This window comes from Linepithema humile, chromosome 2, assembly GCF_040581485.1.
Source record: "Linepithema humile isolate Giens D197 chromosome 2, Lhum_UNIL_v1.0, whole genome shotgun sequence".
Taxonomy (NCBI): domain Eukaryota; kingdom Metazoa; phylum Arthropoda; class Insecta; order Hymenoptera; family Formicidae; genus Linepithema; species Linepithema humile.
In genome coordinates this window covers 8,196,299-8,214,516 of record NC_090129.1, presented here as the reverse complement: position 1 = coordinate 8,214,516, position 18,218 = coordinate 8,196,299, and the positions used below count along the sequence as shown (strand labels likewise).

General features: G+C 41.4%; 1 protein-coding gene across 2 annotated transcripts in view; it reads right to left on the bottom strand.

The window, feature by feature from the left end:
• Glut4EF (Glucose transporter 4 enhancer factor) overlaps positions 1–18,218 on the bottom strand; it is an 81,107-nt gene that overhangs the window by 50,758 nt on the left and 12,131 nt on the right. The window lies entirely within an intron of this gene.

The following is an 18,218-nucleotide window of genomic DNA, read 5'->3' as shown; positions in this document are numbered from 1 at the left end:
TTAAAGTGTGAGAATTAAAAACTCATTAAAAAAATTCCAAGAATAAAATATAATAAATCCATTTTTAAAAGCATATTTTTCGTTCCGCTTTGCACAACTCAAATATATGTATTTTTTATTACGATCTAGTGAAATTAATTAGCATTCAACAGGTTAAATTGAATTAACTCTAAAATTCCATTCAACTCTAAAATGATTGTCTTAATTTTATTTAGCTAATATGATAATGACATTTCATATCAGCAGAATATTCGATACATTTAATACTGAACATTCTGTTGTATACAGCGTTAAGCTATAAACAGCAGTTATGTAAAAAATATATAAAAGAAAAACTGATATAGTTGTTTGATATATTGATATATTTGGTTTCTCGATTCATTTAGCTTTGCATTAATAGGATTTTCGATAGATATACGCCGTGAAATTAAATTATTGAATTTATCCGTGAATTTATGAAGTATTATAGCGTTTGTGATCATCGCGAATAAACGGCGGATGATTGAGCGAAATAATCCATCCTGTCTGACTGGATATTTGGCATTATTACCTTTCGTCATTATTAATCTAGTATTCCCGTTGCATCATCATATATCCGACTATGGTCATAAATAATTATACTTTATCACCATTTGTTCGCACGCAGATTTCGAAATACTCATCTATATTTTGAACTTTGCAAATAAATTCTTATAAATGATATTTTGAAATAATTATTAAAATTAATGCAAAATATTAGAAAAATATTGAATAAATAGTTCAAAAACATTTTGAATCCCACATCGAATAAATCAGATACCGTATTTCCGTTCTCAAACCGTGTTTTCTTCCAAAATCCGACATGTGTACATATTCTTTGACACTGTATTCTCTCTCTTTTGGCGTACCATTTTCGAGAGAACGTTTGATCGTGTTTATCTAACAAGAGTTTCATCGAAACACCTGCGAAACCAGACAACGCACGCGTGGTCGCAATGTAACCATATGCGCCTTTCCATCTCGTATGGCATTAAACCGTGCAAAGTTAATCGCGGAAGAATTTGCACGCACAAGAAACCATGATACCGAATCATTATGCAAACCAGCCGAGGACTTTCCGGGTTTGGCCGTGTCACGATCCTGCGACGGACGCGAAACAGGAAAGAAATACCGCATTCCATCAAAACAATGATAACTGTAAATTCGAGCCCAACGGGATAAAACTATATCTGCAGTAAATCGTGGAAAAGATCGAGCACGACTTTTGTGCCGCGAGAAAACATATTTCTATGAAAAATTATTATAACAACGCGTTATTGAACATTAGAAACGAACACTCGACTATTTACTTCGCCGTTTGTTTCCGCATGGTACCCCATTTTCGCCGTATGGTAATTAATATTCAAATAAGAGCGCTTGCGAAAGTATTAATTTTTCAAACGTACGTCCTCACGCTACTCGTAATTAAATGCAAAGCGACCGGAAACTCAATGCTTTAACATTCGTATTAACAGGATGCGATTAGTAACGCACAAGTGATGACAAAAAGTCACAGTTATGACAGTTATCTTTTTTTTGAGCATAGATAGGTTTCAGGCAAACTGAAAATATACAACGACGCTCCGGATGTTTATTCGCAACACTCGAAATGCTTCGCTCGATGCCATAGAACCGACAAAGGCCGCTCGTCGTTCGGAGTGCATTTAAACGCTCGAACGCTACGCGCGAGGAGGTATTTGGCCATTCCGTAACGAGTGTGATCTAAGAATGTCAGCAAGAAATTGGCCACGTATACGGTGCCGTGACCCGAATCGAAGAATGCGCTGAGATTCGGTCGGCGTAACGGGACATGGTAAAATTCGCTGCGCGCAACTCGAGAATCTCGTTGAGCCAGAACACCGCACTTAGGCGGCCCGTGCGCGATTTACAGCGAATAAGGAGCGTTGTGACATTTCCTTTGTAATGCGTTTTTTTCACGTGCCTTTATCCCTCCCGACGCGCCGCGTTTCTGACGTCATGGCATTGTCTGAGAGGCAATCGCAATCGCGATACGGGAAAGCGATCGCTCGTAAATCGACAGTTTTGCAAATGCGATATAATACGTCACTCTCTCTTTCTCTCTCTTTCAAAGTGGTTTACTCGTTACAAAGAAACGCAAGCTCATTTACATCAAAGTGATTTTATAATTCTATCATCATTTGGATTCGCAAAGAAATTAATTAACATTTTTTACTAATCGAGCGTAATAGAAAACTTCTTTGAGAACTTCAAGTAGTAATTTGAGTTATTAACGTTTTTTTAAATTTCTATTATTTTTATTTGATATTCATTAAATAGTAAATTAGATTTCGCTCGTTAAGCAAAGTGTTTTCAATATGTTTCTGAACTATGATTATTCTGAATGAACGATTTATATCTACGCTTGAACGGTATCTAATATATGCATAGAAATTATACCGAAACGTTGGGAAAGCCTCACGGCATTCAACGTCGTAACCTTTGATTGCACACGAAGAATAGATGTAACGGGTATTTCTACTAATTCTCATATCTCAGATACGGTCCATAAATTGAATATGCGAATCTCTAGTCGAGAATTTCAATTCTCCAATTCGTGATTCACCTTAATGGGTTTTAGCATTATTTATAATAACAGATTACGAAAAAAATGCAACATGAATTTTATATAAATGCATCATAAACGCGTGCAACTACTTACGTACATAATTAGGCACGCGCTTTAAAAATATTTTAAATATAAATATTTTATAAAATCGCTCATACTTTATTTAAATTACCGTAGCATTCATGTTTTATCAGCGTGATGTCTTCGTCACGGTCGTTCAGACGTCTGCAAAAAACATTATACGCTTTTTGCCAGTCTCTGGGGCTATGTTAGATTAATTCGCTGCCGTAAAAAATATATTTATAGGACAACCGAAATTGTGTCGAGAAATATTTATAGTGACAGAGTTCGTTACCCATAAACAGTATTTTGATTCGATACCGCTATTTTGTTTTATAATAAAATCAGCATTATTGATGTTTTTCCTACGCCAATGTAAATAATTTCGAAATTACTTTTTAATATTAGGACCTTGAATAAGTTCTCGCTGTTTTTTTTGTTAAAAAAAAACATTAATTTAAAATATAAGGCTTACAATAACTTTACTCAAAGTATTGTCCATCATTAGAGACCACTTTCTCCCATATTTCTGGCAGTAATTGAATCCCCCGTCGAAAAAACGATTCATCTTTTGACGCAATCCATGAATCGACCCATTTTTCGGTTTCTTCGAAAGAATGGAAGCGCTGCTCGCTCAAACCATGCGCCATCGACCGAAACAAGTGGTAATCCGAGGGGGCTATGTCCGGTGAATACGGCGGGTGAGGTAGAACTTCCCATTGAAGCGTTTCCAGGTAAGTTTTGACTGGTTTTGCCACATGTGGCCGAGCATTGTCATGTAACAAAATGACTTTGTCGTGTCTCTGTTCGTATAGTGGCCGCTTTTCTTTTAGAGCTCGACTCAAACGCATCATCTGAAGTCGATAGCGAGCTCCCGTGATAGTTTCATTAGGTTTAAGCAGCTCATAATAAATTACGCCCTGCTGATCCCACCAAATGCAGAGCAGAAGTTTCGAACCATGGATATTCGGCTTTGCCGACGATGTTGATGCATGGCCGGGCTTACCCCACGATTTTCTACGCTTAGGATTATCGTAGTGTATCCACTTTTCATCTCCAGTGATGATACGGTGCAGAAAACCTTTTCTTTTATGCCGTTGAAGCAGCAATTCACACATGAGAAAACGTCGTTCAACGTCTCTCGGCTTCAACTCATACGGCACCCAATGTCCTTGCTTTTGGATCATTCCTAACGCTTTTAAACGTTTTGAAACTGTTGACGCATCTACTTGCAATGTTTTCCCGAGCTCTACTAGCGTCTGACATGGATCTAGATCAAGCAATGCCTCCAATTCTTCGTCTTCAAACTTTGTCGGTGCTCCAGAACGTTCTTTATCTTCAAGGTCAAAGTCATTATTTTTAAAGCGCCTAAACCAGTCTCTGCATGTCGTATTCGACAGAGCATTGTCACCATATGTTTCAACAAGAATTCTGTGTGCTTCAGCTGCAGATTTCTTTTAAATAAAGCAGTGCAATAAAATTCCCCGCAAAAACACTTTATTTGGCACAAAAGTAGACATTTTCGCAATAGGTAATTAAACACGTGGTTGACACTGTGGTAAACTGTATCTACTAGAATTTGAGGTTACATATAGTACTACTTAGCTGATGCGTTTCCGTACGAAATTCCATGCACAGAGTGCCGCTACGCCATCATTTAAGAAACAGCGAGAACTTATTCAAGGACCTAATATTACACATTAATACCTCATCAATACGTTTTCTTGCGTATATTAAGTTTGTAAAACGCAGTCCAGCATTTATACTTCTATGAAATATAAATAGAACTCATTCGTCGGCATCACGCACACGATGTCAAATTACGCTTGCTGTTATCGTGAGAAAATTATGACGACGCATTGGGAAAAGCTAATTGCGCGTGACGTCACGTCTTCGGAAGCTTACAAAGGATGAATTTCACAAACACCGCAGATCCTTGTCTATTAAGAAAAGCCGCTTCCCTCTGGGGAAGCGTTGTTCTTAGATATAATCTGCGCGCGATATTCTCTGCGTATCGTACTTGCGGATACGCGCTTTATTCGCCGCGCGGTTGTTACGCGACTTATTAAAGAGCTTCTACTTTTATTATAAACTTATTTCATCTCCCTTGTTGGCGGACGTGAGCAGTGACGTCAGGGCGCAAGGGGAGAGAGCCGTAGGTCACCGCGAGAGAATCGTGACGACGTGTTAGGAAAGGATTACAGCGTCTCTGACGTCACGGCTTCGATCGCCCACGAGCTGCAGATCTCGGGAGCAATGAAAACTTTTCTTCTGTACAACCGAAGCTCGCGCAACTGGCGTCATTCATACTGTTTTACGCTTCATTTCTTGCATAACATCTTCAAGGTTGTACAGCAGTCTTGCTTTGTACTTTATTTTTGTTTTACCTTGAACTCTATCTCTCTCTCTCTCTCTCTCTCGTCCATTGTTGTTATATTAAGACAGCTAAAAATAACAATCCATTTAAATTTTCTTTCGAGCCACTTTCGCTACGAAGAACCTCATACAATTCTCATATGAATAATACGTTGCGATTATGTAATTCGTAATTATGCAACTGGGTGTGCTGTTTCTTTATCTACTTCTAATTCAAAGTGACTTTCTTGCATTATTCGAGCGATACTAGCGATAAATTTCATAAAATTCAGACACTACATATATCACCGCATAATTTATGACTACGTAAATCGAACTTTCCATCATTAACTACCTTCATTGTAATGATAATAGGTGCATATCCATTTAACTAATAGTCATTCGCAAAACAACTATTATATCACCGAGGGAAGACGCGGTTATGCAGTCATATATAAAGATATACGATCTTTATTGTCGTATTGTCATTCATACTTGCCAACTTTTTTGCAATTGTGTCTGTGAGCCAAAAATATGAATAGGATTAGCTTCAACATAAAATTCCATTTTTCTATTTTCGACATAACACGGAAAAATCTTGGTTTAAAAGACCAGTTTATCTATTGTCCAAATAGGGACTACTGTTCCAAGGACCCATGTCACTGTCGCAGCGGACCAGTGCCGATGATTCAGTTGTTCTGTCGATGCACGTGTACCTTGTCGTTAGTGACGGTATCTTTTCAGATAAGTCACGTTTTCCTTTGTTCTTCGACAATGCTTTAGATTGACCGGCCAACCTCTTAGCCGTTAAATTATCGTTTGTTACGAAACGTTCGAACGAAACGCAACAATATTAACGAAAATGTGACTCTCAATGTACTCGTCTCGCGACGTAATTGTCTTGTATTTCTCAATGTACTTGTCTTGCTTCCGTATTATGCCGAGAATGAAAACCGCACAGGAGCAAAGAATTTCTAATGATTGTTCAATTGCTGGATAAAGTTATCCGGGAGATAACGGTCTTTTTGCTCTCATAGCACTGATTATAATGTAGACGGGAAGATAAGATTAGCTAACTGTTGAAATCAATTGTGCGCTACAGTTTTGAAATATTCATAACTCCCGATTTATCCTATTTTCTTAAAAGAAATATATATATTACATAAATTTCGTTATCTTAGACAGATAACGTTAAAAATTTCAATACGTGAAAGACTTAGATTAGGTTTGGAATGTTTCCCTGATTTATCTCAGTCGTCCAGAACCTTTTCCAGGAAAATAATCTCAGGTTATATCCGGTATATACATTGTCGATTTATGGAATTTTGGTTTCTCAACTTTTATCTACCTCAGATATTTTCCAGCAAACAGTAGGATACATACAAAAGCAGTTAATTGCAGCTAACGTGCTCGAGTGACTTTCAAGAATTTCTGACGACGTATTTCAAGATCCAAGGATGAAACGTACTTTACGTCATAGTTCACAGAGTACGTGGGTTAAGGAGTCGCTTTTGCCGTGGCTGCTTTTGAAATTCCCCCATCACGTGCGCGTTGAACATTCCCCGTGAATTTCCGTACGCTCTAAAATTGTCGGAACCATAACTATCGCGCGTGGCGACTTATCTGTAATAATACAGTGGTCGCACATCGACTCATATCGCCCAGTAAATACGAAATTGAAACCGCCGCGATAATTGCCGCGCCAATAGCTCTCCACGAGCGAGAGCGGAGAGCTCGTGAAATTGCACGACGCAACCGCACGCGACAAGCTTTCCGGAAAAATAATCGAACTCGCTACGATCGAACGAGAAAGCTAATTGCATCTAATTGCCGGCGAACGCACGCGGATTGCGAGAGGCCGCCGGCAGCTTATCTAAAGGGGGCACGAACAACGCGAATTGTATCTGCTATCTCCGTTGCGCGCGAGTCTCAAGGATTTCTTTGTTCCGTCGAATCGGCTCGATCCTCATCATCGCGTCGCGCCACGCCGCTTCACCTCGCGTTGCGTCGGCTTATTCCCGCTCTTGGCGCAACTGCGTAATCGGGTTTCCACGTGCCAGCTGCACCTGAACGTGAGTAACGAGTGTCTGCTACGGAAAGCGGCTATGCGAGAATCTAGAAACGAGCGACCGGCGGCGGATTCCGCCAATCGCGGGAAAGGACAAAGCCGGCGAGCCGCGGAGCTTTGTTACGAGGTTGCGTCAAGGATTCTTCTCGAGAGGCGGCAAGATCTTGCCGTCATTCTTTCTTGCGGCACCACGCGAGGCAAACACAAATGATGATAGAGAGAAAAAGAAGCTGCTCTCAATATGCTGCATCATAATTCTCTTCCGCGAATTATTTCGTCGCGGACTTTTTAATCACTTTCGAATGAGTTTTGTTCCCCCTTGAAAGACTTAAATACACGGGAAAAAATTGAGACTATTGAGAACGATGTATATTGATAATAGAAATGAAACAGAGATCTCCAAAGAAACTATGCCGCAAAAAATATTAATCATCGCATTGTTATAGCGAGAAAAAATAGACAAGAATGCAGAATTATGATAAAGTATTCATAACTTTGCTAGACTGCAACAACATGATGATTAACTGCTTTTCAACAAAGTCTATCTTTCGCAGACTTCAGCATATGCTCTCTATTATTCCTGGAAAGTGACTCAGTGACGTCAGTTGCGACGAATTTAACAATAACATTTTTCGTTTGGACACTACAACGATTAAAAATTAATATGTACCGTCAAAAATTCAGTTTTTACCATGAGATGTTTTTATATTCATGATCGTAATAAAGTAGTCACAGAACACTTTTCTCCTATTTTTTTATCGATATTTATAATGTTCATAGAGTTAGGAATTTTGATGTTCCAAAATTTTGTCAAATTAGATATTTTTATGAATAAAACATTAATAAACGAGTAAATTTTGTATATATGCATGTGTAAACGCCGGTGATACACTTTTACATGTTAATACAGCGATCTCGTGCCACTAATTACGATTTATCATGTATAGCATATTGTGCGCAAAAAAGTATATGGTCCTTTTGCGCGATGGAAGGGGAGTCATTTATCTTAAAGCAAATAAATACACATTCTATCCGATTTAGATCACACACGCGGAATAATATTTACCCGATAAACGACGCGTCCATTACTCAAGAGTGATAGTAAACGGGACTTTGACTGGATGACTATTCAAACTATCTCAAGTTTACATTCGCATTTCAGCGAATATTGTCCGTTATAAAAAAAATCTGACGACGTATGTAATTTGGAAAAGAACGCACAATCTCTGAAAACAAATGCGTACGAAACATTTGAGATAATGTTTGTATGACATAAGTGTTTATCAAAAGAATTTATAACTTCGGCATTTATAAAATGTTAAATGGAAAATGAATATATAAGCTATATACACATTTTCTTCACTCCGAGAAATCAAAATGTCACGTGGAAATGTTTTATGTTCAACTACATTATTGTAGCACTTTTCTTATATAAAAAGACCAGATTACTATGTCGTAAATTTTTTTCATTAAAAAATAATTATGCAAAAAAGAAAATAATCATGTATAACTATGCCTTTATTTTTTTATTTCGATTATTAAATATTTAATAATACATACGCCTATCTCCTTTTATTAATGACAACTCGCGTTAAAAAGAAACGTCTCATAATGTATGAAAAACTTATTTCATCGATATATTATAACCGTAGCGGATAAAGCAGTCAATCCGCGTGGATGCAGTTGATTAAATAAATACCACATGCGTATCCGCGCTCTCCGAGCGGCATTAGAAACGCCGATACGCACTTGACATAAGCAAAATAAGAAACCGCGAGCGGCAATAAGATACTCGGAATTAACGTCATTCCTGTTTACCGGCTGCACGCTGCGCGATTTGTATCTAACAAATCGATAAAGTGTGATACTCGCTCGATACGCGTAAGCATAAACAAATGTTCCCGCTCCGTTTTTTCCTTTTGCATCGTACGTTTCCTGCCGCGAGAATAGAACTCTTATCTATACAACCCGGTGTGGCGTAACGGTCTGACATTGAAGACTCGCATCTCTCGTTACCAGTGCTCGCGGGGCAATTACCTGACCGAGTTTATTTTTAAACCCGTCGCATATCGACGACGACCGAGTCAGCAATTTCTCGATTTCCGTTTTTCGTCCTTGGTGACGAGAAGTGACGCGAAGAAAAATTCGACGCATTCTTATTCACATCCAAGGATGACGATATCAGATGCGTTATCTTACGTCCCGCCGCCATCTAAACCTGTATATCGTTACATTCATGTCCGATAACATGTCAATGCCATGGTGCAATGTCTCGCAAGAGATCGATCGTCCTGCGCGAGATAAGATCTAAAACAAAGGGGAGCTGAACGTGCAGAATCATTCGCCGAGAATAAAAACAATTATTCACGTTTCCGATTAAAAATATGCACCTGGATAATTGTTGGCCAATTATCAACATTAAAGAATATATATAGTAAATTAAAAATTCAATTTTACAAAAATTTGTAAATATTTATGACACATTAAATTTTTTTTAATATTATCCAGTTTTTTTTAATTAATATCATGTAAGTTACGAAATAATCTAATTTTTAAATTAATTTCCATGCAAATTTAAATTACTTTTTGCAACAAGTGTGCGCAAATTCGTGAGGGTGTTAAATGAGAAAAAGCACCTCAGCGTCAAATATAAAAATGCAATTTCTCTGCATTTTCAAATATTTGTCATTGTCATATCGTGTACAGCGAAACTTGTGACGTCGTATTCGCGACAATGTCTTATCTTGCGAAGATAAGGCATGCGTTTGATCGATGCTTCGTCGAGTATAGATCGCTCATGGCAAATCAACCTGCTAATACGTTCTCGGAATAACGAACAAAGAAATGTCAGACGCTTTGTTTTGCGCGAATATCAATCGCGACAAACATTATTGAAATTTTTCCTCATTTTGTAGCCAATAATATTTTGAATGTAAATGCCAATGCAACATTACACGCGATAACGTTTAATATAAAAACGGTGTAATTTATAAATGGAAAAAGATTAAGGTACTGTGTCGATGAGGATAACGAAGGTAAATGGAGATAATGAGAGTAAGATTAAAAATTTGCAACAAATTAATTAAAGATACTTAATCATCAAGTAATCAGTTTTTTATCGTTATTTGGCGTTCCGCGGTAAATATATTAGGCAACGTATTGTACTTCCTTATCGAACTAATTAATCTTGCAATAATCTCGATATCGATTTCCAGATATTTTCCTGCTCTTTTATTATCACTTTTGTGGAACCGTGTTTATTAAGGATTAATGCAACATAATGTTTCAATCAGTCTACAGTGTTTTGCTGCTTCTACCGGCTGCTTTCCAACTACGTTCTGTTGACTACGAGTGATTTCATAAACACACCGGTAGGTCCGTATCTTCGCGACGTATCTCGATGTATTGCGAGAGCGACTGACTCTAGTAAAAGATCCGCGGAGAGCGGATACTCGGAGAAGTGAAAGTCTGAGGCTCTTCGTATATTTACATCATTATTCTTTGCCAATGACAATTACAACGACGAAAACGGTAGTAGTGGTAACCGTTCTGACGACACCGGCCGGCTTCGTTCTTCCCGGCAGAGCCGGCGATCGGTGTCACTGTGTCGCACTACTACCGATGACGTCATGTCGCTTCTCAATCCGCGAATCCCCCCTTTTCCATCCGCGAACAACGCCATAGCTGAATAAGGCACGAGCGATTGCCAGCTGGTCTAAGCGATAATGTATGCATGCACAAGCAGAAACCGGCTAACAAAAAGAAGCACCGGTGACGTTTTTACCGATAAAAATACACGATTAAAAATGCTGGCAATTTACATGAAACCAACAACTGGCGATAATACGATAATCTCTTTTCAATTTCAAATAAATTGAAACCAAATTTTCACAAGATTTTTTTCGCTTCTTTTGTCAGCGAACGTGAACTTAACTGTTACGCCGCGGAAAATGAGTAGCAGAAATTAATATAAATGCAAAGCGCATACACGTGTTAAACAAATGTAAGATTAAAATTAAAAGTTTTGATAAAAAATTTTTAGAATATTACTGACTAAAAAAGTAAGCTAATGTAAACGAGCTAATGCAGCCTTCATAAAATAATAACAGAAATATTCCGATGCAAATATCGTTAAAGATATCAATGAATTTCACGCTCGCTATCAGCACATTGTGAAAAGAGATTTTTCTATGTCACGACGTTCGTTTCACAGTCTCGTTCAAGGTGAGTCGGAACGATAGTTGGTCAATCAGACGCGCGACTGATAATTCCTCATTCCGTGACCTTAGTGTATTTGTCGTCATCGGTTTTTCTGCACTACCGGTCTTTTAATACGCGAATGCGCGTCATCGCGCAGAAACCGTCACGATCGTCGCTTGAGCGCTCTTATCAGAAAGCCATCGGGGAGGCACAATACGTATGCATAATTATTTGTGGAATAATTTAATTTATATATCACATACGCACGATGTTATTACGTAACGTGGCGACCTTCGTGGGTTAGCCGATAATCAAATACGCTGTATTCTCAAGTGTGCGTCATGACGACGCACATCCATAATTTTCCGTTCCGTCGTCGCTGTTTCGGACCGCTCAGAATGATTTCAAATCTACCGATCATAATGCGATAAGCAGCGGCGGCACTTCAGCGGCGGAATTCGCGACACTTCGCGTTTCGGATAAAAATTATTCGTGCGTCTTCTTCGCGATAAGCAACTTCCGCATTCCGGCCCGCCGCGAGTGAGTGATTTTCTGGGGCGCAGATTCGTTTCCGCCGATTTCAATAATTGGCCGCGTTTTCCCGCGAGTTCTTCATTTCCGTCTAACTTGTCCGGGCGTTGCCGTTCACTCGTTGAACGGCAACGAGGAAGAAGATGGGGAGGATGTAAGCGTCCAAAAAGCAGGTCACATCGCGGCGATAACGGTAGTCCATATAGCGATGGTGCAACGGATGGCGTCCACGTGCGGCAGAGAAAGAGAGGCTCTCCCTCTTTCTATCCACACCCCTCCCCCTTCTGTGTACGCTATACAGCAACTATTCGTAGTTGCTCGCGGAACACGACGTTACAATGGCGATCCTGAACGTAACGGGCTTTCCCACGCATCATTACAGGTCATTACGGAGTTAGTAATCTTCTGGAAAGTCTACACGCAACTGAACGCGCCGTTCCACGGACTCGTTGCCTCAATCTCGTTTCGCGAGTAGTAAAATACGCGTGCGTTTCCGTAAGAGCGTGGTCGCGATAGGACGTGACCCGTGATCGTGATAGTTTCAAAACATGATGCAGTGATTCCAATAATAAAAATACATCTCATCTCAGAACAAAATTATTGTAAATCTAATCGACCTTAAAATTTTCCCTATTTTTCCCCGACCAAATTTTCCCTATTTTGTTAAAGCCAACCAAAGTATTTTTAAGTACCTTAAAATAGATAAATAATAACGATCATACATCTGCGTTATTTTTATTTTAAAGTTTTTAAAACAGATAAAATATTGGACGAGCGTTATTGCGACTCTATTATGACTCTTCGCTGTATGTTTTTAACGAGAATATTTCTTTTATTTTTATTTTAAAAATATGCAAAATGCTATATTGTGTAGAATAAATATTCTCTCTCTAAAAGCGGAAAATACAGCATGTAATAGTCTCACCGTAAGACACAAAGAAATTTCGTCGCGGAACAATTTCTCTCCGTTGACGTCATCGGCCGCGATGATTATGAAATTGACGACGGGGCAGTTGCTATCAAAGGCCGCAATGGGCAACGCAGTCCCCGTCCTTAATCCGTTCGATTGTAAAGAAAGAATATTATAGCAGATCGTACAATTATCGGTGGCAATTTATCACCCCGTATAATAACGTAATAGTCGAGCAATTATCGGCGGTGCTTTTAATCATAGGGCGAAAGCGTGTACAGGCGCGCGTTTGTTCGCAATGTTAACCAACGGAAAAACGTTCAATCGCCGACGTAATTATTATGTTTCTCCCCCGTCGCGGCGTGTGGGCGAGTTTCTGGGAGAATGCAGCTCGATGCGGTTCTATATCTATCGAAGGACGCCGAGGGTGTCAACGTTCACCCGCGCGAAAGTGAAAATCTGGGCTGCCGAGGCGCCGCGCCACGCCGCGCCCCGTAGCCCAGATCGTAGCGATCGCTCGTTACATATCGCCGCTTTTATTGGTCTTGTAATGACGCAACGAGCGGTCACCGAGCCGACGGTGTTTGTAATCGTTATACCGATTATACGGGCGCGTTTCATCCTCTGCTCTTTACTACCGGATGCACCGGATACGTCTGTGAGTCGCCCTCGCTCTGTTGCAACCAGGTACGTACGCATTAAAATACTCACGTTTCCCATTACGTCACTTATTCCCGGTAATTTGTAATCACAATAATTTAATAGACGTAACATGACGTAGAACAACAAGGACACTTTCTCGTAAAATTAAAAAAAAATATATATTCTAATTTAATAAGATTAGTCGAATCTAGCGATTGTGGATTAATAAAAAACGAAACAAAAAAACCTCTAAGAAATGTAAAAATCTTGTATTATTTTCTTGATCCGCAAACTCTCAACCAATACATATGATACTACTTTCTTTTGAATCCTGCACCGTTCGATGAATAAAAAATCTATTCCTACTTAATATCATGTCTATTTTATTGAAATGACCGCTTACATTATTCAATCGAATAAACATACGAGAGATTTTCTATGTAAATTATTAAAATGCATTTTCCAACATAGCAATGTGGCAATAATAAGCTTCGAGCGGTTGATATATACCGGCTGCCTCGTCAGAACCCGGCAGAACCAGTTTCTTAACGCGCTAGCGATCTACGGGTGCCACGGCTATCCGCGGCTCTCGATACACTTCGTTATCGCGAGACGAGAGTGTCAACTCCCGCGCGAAAGTGAAAATCTGGGCTGCGGCGGCGCTGCCGCGAGATACGCTACGTTTGCTCATTGTCGGGGCGGCGCGCGGCGCGCGACGGCGACGGCAAAAGGCCGGCCCCGCGGCGGAATCTAGGCTGCGACCCGCTTCGCCGTATCATTTAGGTCATTGGGTTCGGCCGGGTCCAGCGAAACCGGGTAAACGCGACTCACCCATTGCCATGAGTCTCAACGCGCGCGCGCCCGTACTCTATAGAACCGCCGCCATGCGCGGATAGATCGCTATGCTCGCAACACCGACGTAACTGCTATTACAGCGGCTCATTGTCGAGGCGAAATGGTATGCAGCGGCCGCAAAATGCAAATGCAGGCTACTCGCGGCGTGACTATCGAGCGAAAACTATCGCATCACTCTTTGAATAATGTCTCGGTATTAAGGACGAGAAGAAAGTATTTATATGTCGAAAATATCGATATTTTTTCCCCACGATACCGCAATCCTTGGCGTGTCGGCGTTAAAGAGCCGCTCGCTCGAATTGTCGTTACGGCGAGGTATTGAAAGATATCGCTGTATTGTCATACACTTGGAATTTTATCCATAGCAACACGTGTCGTGAAAAGTGAGCGCGATGTACGTTGCGCGGCTTGGGTACTTCCTGTGTCGCAGGATTCGCCTGCTCGTATCGTATTCATCGATCCCGCTCTATCGATAGCGACACGGCGCGTCATTTTATCGCGGCGTGAACCAGTTCGCGGATTACAATCAATGGCGGCAAACAATCGGAGGAGTCAGTTTCGACGTAACAAGAACGAGGGTGCGTGTCGGTCAATATTTATCGTCGATGATTCGGATGTGCGAATGGCTCCGTGTCCTCGTTATGTCGGGCCATACGCGGGGCCGTTTTTAGCGCACCTTCAACGCGCGTTTTGACGTACGCGTTGCGTCGCCCTAGTGCGTATGGCGTAGCGGAGAAGGCGAGCGCGAGAGACGGCGAGGGAGGAGGCGGAGGAGGAGAGAGAGAGAGGACGAAAGCTATACTTCGCCGTTATATCACAGCCGACGTTGCGTAAAATACCACGCGCTACGGCTGGCGCACGCTCCTCTTCTGTTACAGAGTACGACGTACCGTGGCCGCCTTTCGCTCCTCTCCTGGCCCGCTTTTAAATCCCTCTCGTGATCTCCCCCCCTGTCGTCTCGCGCCGCTCTCCATCACGCGACGACGCGATACTCGAGTCTCTTTATACACGCGCCTTTACTCGCGGATAAACCGCGCCCGGAGCTCCTCGTCGTACGCAGCGAAAGTTTGTTTTCGTTCTTTCCTCCCCGCCGAACCTCGTTCCCCCTCCCCTGCCCCTCCTCTTCCAAACTCTATCGTCGCCCTCCTTACCGGAATTCTTTTTTAATCGCTGCGCGCGTCTCATCTGTGACTCGATTCGATTTATCGAACAGTCGGAGAAACGGAACGAAAGCGATACCGGTTTGAAACCGCTATCAAAATACGATGTTTATATTTTTCGAAGCTAGAGAATTCAAGTATTTATCCGCACATTATTTTTTAAGATAAACTCATTGATACATTTTTGTAAGAAAAATAATTTTGCAAAATTGCTTTTTCGAAATTATACAAATAATTGTCGAAAAATGAAGATATAAAGACATTCTGCATAAGAGCGATTAGGATAGGAATGCGATAAATGAATACGTTTAAATGTCTACCGTGCGAGCTCACAACGCATATCCGGGAATAGAAAGAGGAAAAAAAGAGAGGGGGAGCTGTCCTGTTCTATCGATGGACATATAAAACCGTGAATAGAAGGACGCGTGAATCCTCACATAAAGATAGGCTGAAAACGCATTAATTCCACAGCTCGACGAGGTAACTAAAGAGTGCGTTAAGATAAAGATTTCCACACGTAATACGTAATACTTGTTGTAACGAGCGGGGAAGCTCGCGATTTCATGCATATGTACATGCACATTTGCATTCGAAAGTTAACGAAGTGTAGCGTAAAAAGCGAAAACGATAATGATATCGATACCGGCGGTGAATTGTGCGGTATATATTACGAGAAAACAGTAAGTGCCATGTAATTACAAAAACTTCCTACTTCTTGCGTTATTATCATAGGTATCCGTAAGATTTCGTGAGGATTATTACATGCATCAGAGCGGCCGGCTTTAAAACGCGCGAGCGAAATATTCTTTTCTTTTACTGCACGATGAGCGGAACCAAGACGTGTTTCGTGACCGGCGTCGATATGCAGCTCGCGTGCGTGATATAACACCGTGAAAATGATAGTTTTCACCTCGTTCGTTACAGCCGTTAACACCAGTGCGCGCACTGACAAAACGCATAAACAGTCGCCGGCAAATCCGTATATATCGGCGTAAAAACAAATCTTTTTTTTTTTAACACCGCTCGCGCGAACAGTCACAACAAATGCCGGTACACCGGTGAGGCGTCGCACCGTTTAGCCCGAACAACAACAAGCGCCAGTTATTCACGCTTCAGCACGCGTATAGCCGAAGAACCACGCCTCTTTCCGCGAAGCGGACTCTCGACACACTCGCATTTAACTCGGTCAAATCGGCCGATCGCAATAAGCATCCAATAAAACGTCACGCAAACACAATCCTTCCTCCGCGTGAGCGAATCTCGGTCTCCGTCTTATTTTCCCGGCCTACAATTTCTTCGCGCGCATCCGCGTAAAATCGCTCGGTCGATGAAGCGGAAGGCCAAACGGTCGATCGTCGTCTGTCCCACATCGCCGAGATGTGGACGGCTCGCGACTATAATCCGGCATGAGTTCGGAACGACGACGGAACATCGATAGGAACGGCAACGGACAAGGGGCCGAGATTCGTGCGAAGCGGCAGTGAAATCTCGCCTGCTGTTTTCCCTCGTCGATCGTCGACAGCACGCTCGCAGCGCGGAGTAAAGACTTTTTCACGCGTCATGATTTTTCACCGCCTGGTACGACTACTATCTTTTATTGTTTTCTATCGTGGATATCCGCGATTCTTGACCGCGAGCTTCTTTCCTTGATGATCTTTTCGGTAGAATTTATAGACGCCATTTCCGAAATTTTATTCCAAGTATTATTTATTTGGCATAAAAGGAGCTTTATTTTCTGATCTATTGAAAGATAAAATTTTATTCTTTACCTAATTTCACGTATTTTAATTCACTTCAACAAATTTGTAATTTTACAATCAACTGTAAAGACATTTGAATATTGAAAACTCGCTATGATCTCAGCCGGCATCTTAAAAAGTTGTTTACTCTACATTACGCGAAGAATCTATGTGAAAGGTGACTCACTAGGTCTAGGATATCCTGCGTAGCATTCAATGATAGTGCGAAACCTGACGTTTTACTACGTTGTCAGCCGTTCTTGACACATTAGCGAATTGAGGCCTCGGCCAATTGCGAATACGTGACGTTTCGACACTGACATATCGAAAAGGTTAAATTGCTCGTGCGATTTATCAGCCGATTACGGGCACGACGAAAAACCATGACGTGTGAAAGCGCTTTAGACAAGGATGCCGCGGTGGCGGCCGGCCGGCATCGTTGCCGGCGACGCCTCTCCCGCGAGTGTCCCCCGGGTGGAACGCGCGGCGTGCGCGTTCGTGTGTACAATCGGATACCTTCTCGACCCACTTTTCTGAGAAAGGCCCGACCTCGCTTTTCTCTCCTCGATGTAGCGAATACGCGCCACTTTTCCTCGCGTCCTCGTGTTCTATGCGGCGTAACGCGTGTGCTTCTCTCCGACGTGCGTCGAGCAAAGTCAATGGAGTTTTATGCAATATTGTTTTGACACGAATCGGCATCGCGTAAAATGATTTTTCCGCGAAGCATCTCGAGTTACCGTTCCTTCGCGCGCGAGACGAATTTCCAGATGAAAATTTCTCTTCGTGAAATCCATCATACGTTGCGCATCAAATCCTACACCGAGCGCTCAATATTCACATGACTACCAGTCCGAGGAATTAAAAAGTACAAGCAAAATGGTGCTTGTCGCTGGTCGTTCGAGAGATGAAATTTCATACTTGGAAAATCGATAAGTGTCACCCTTGAGCGATCAATCGTGTAATTTGCGGACGGCTAGGTACTCATCGCGCATTTGACTCATTTTCTTCATTTGCGATTGCCATGCACCAGCGATATAACCGTTTCTGCATGCTCAAATGCGGCTTATTGTGCGCCGCAAAAACGAGAGAGAAT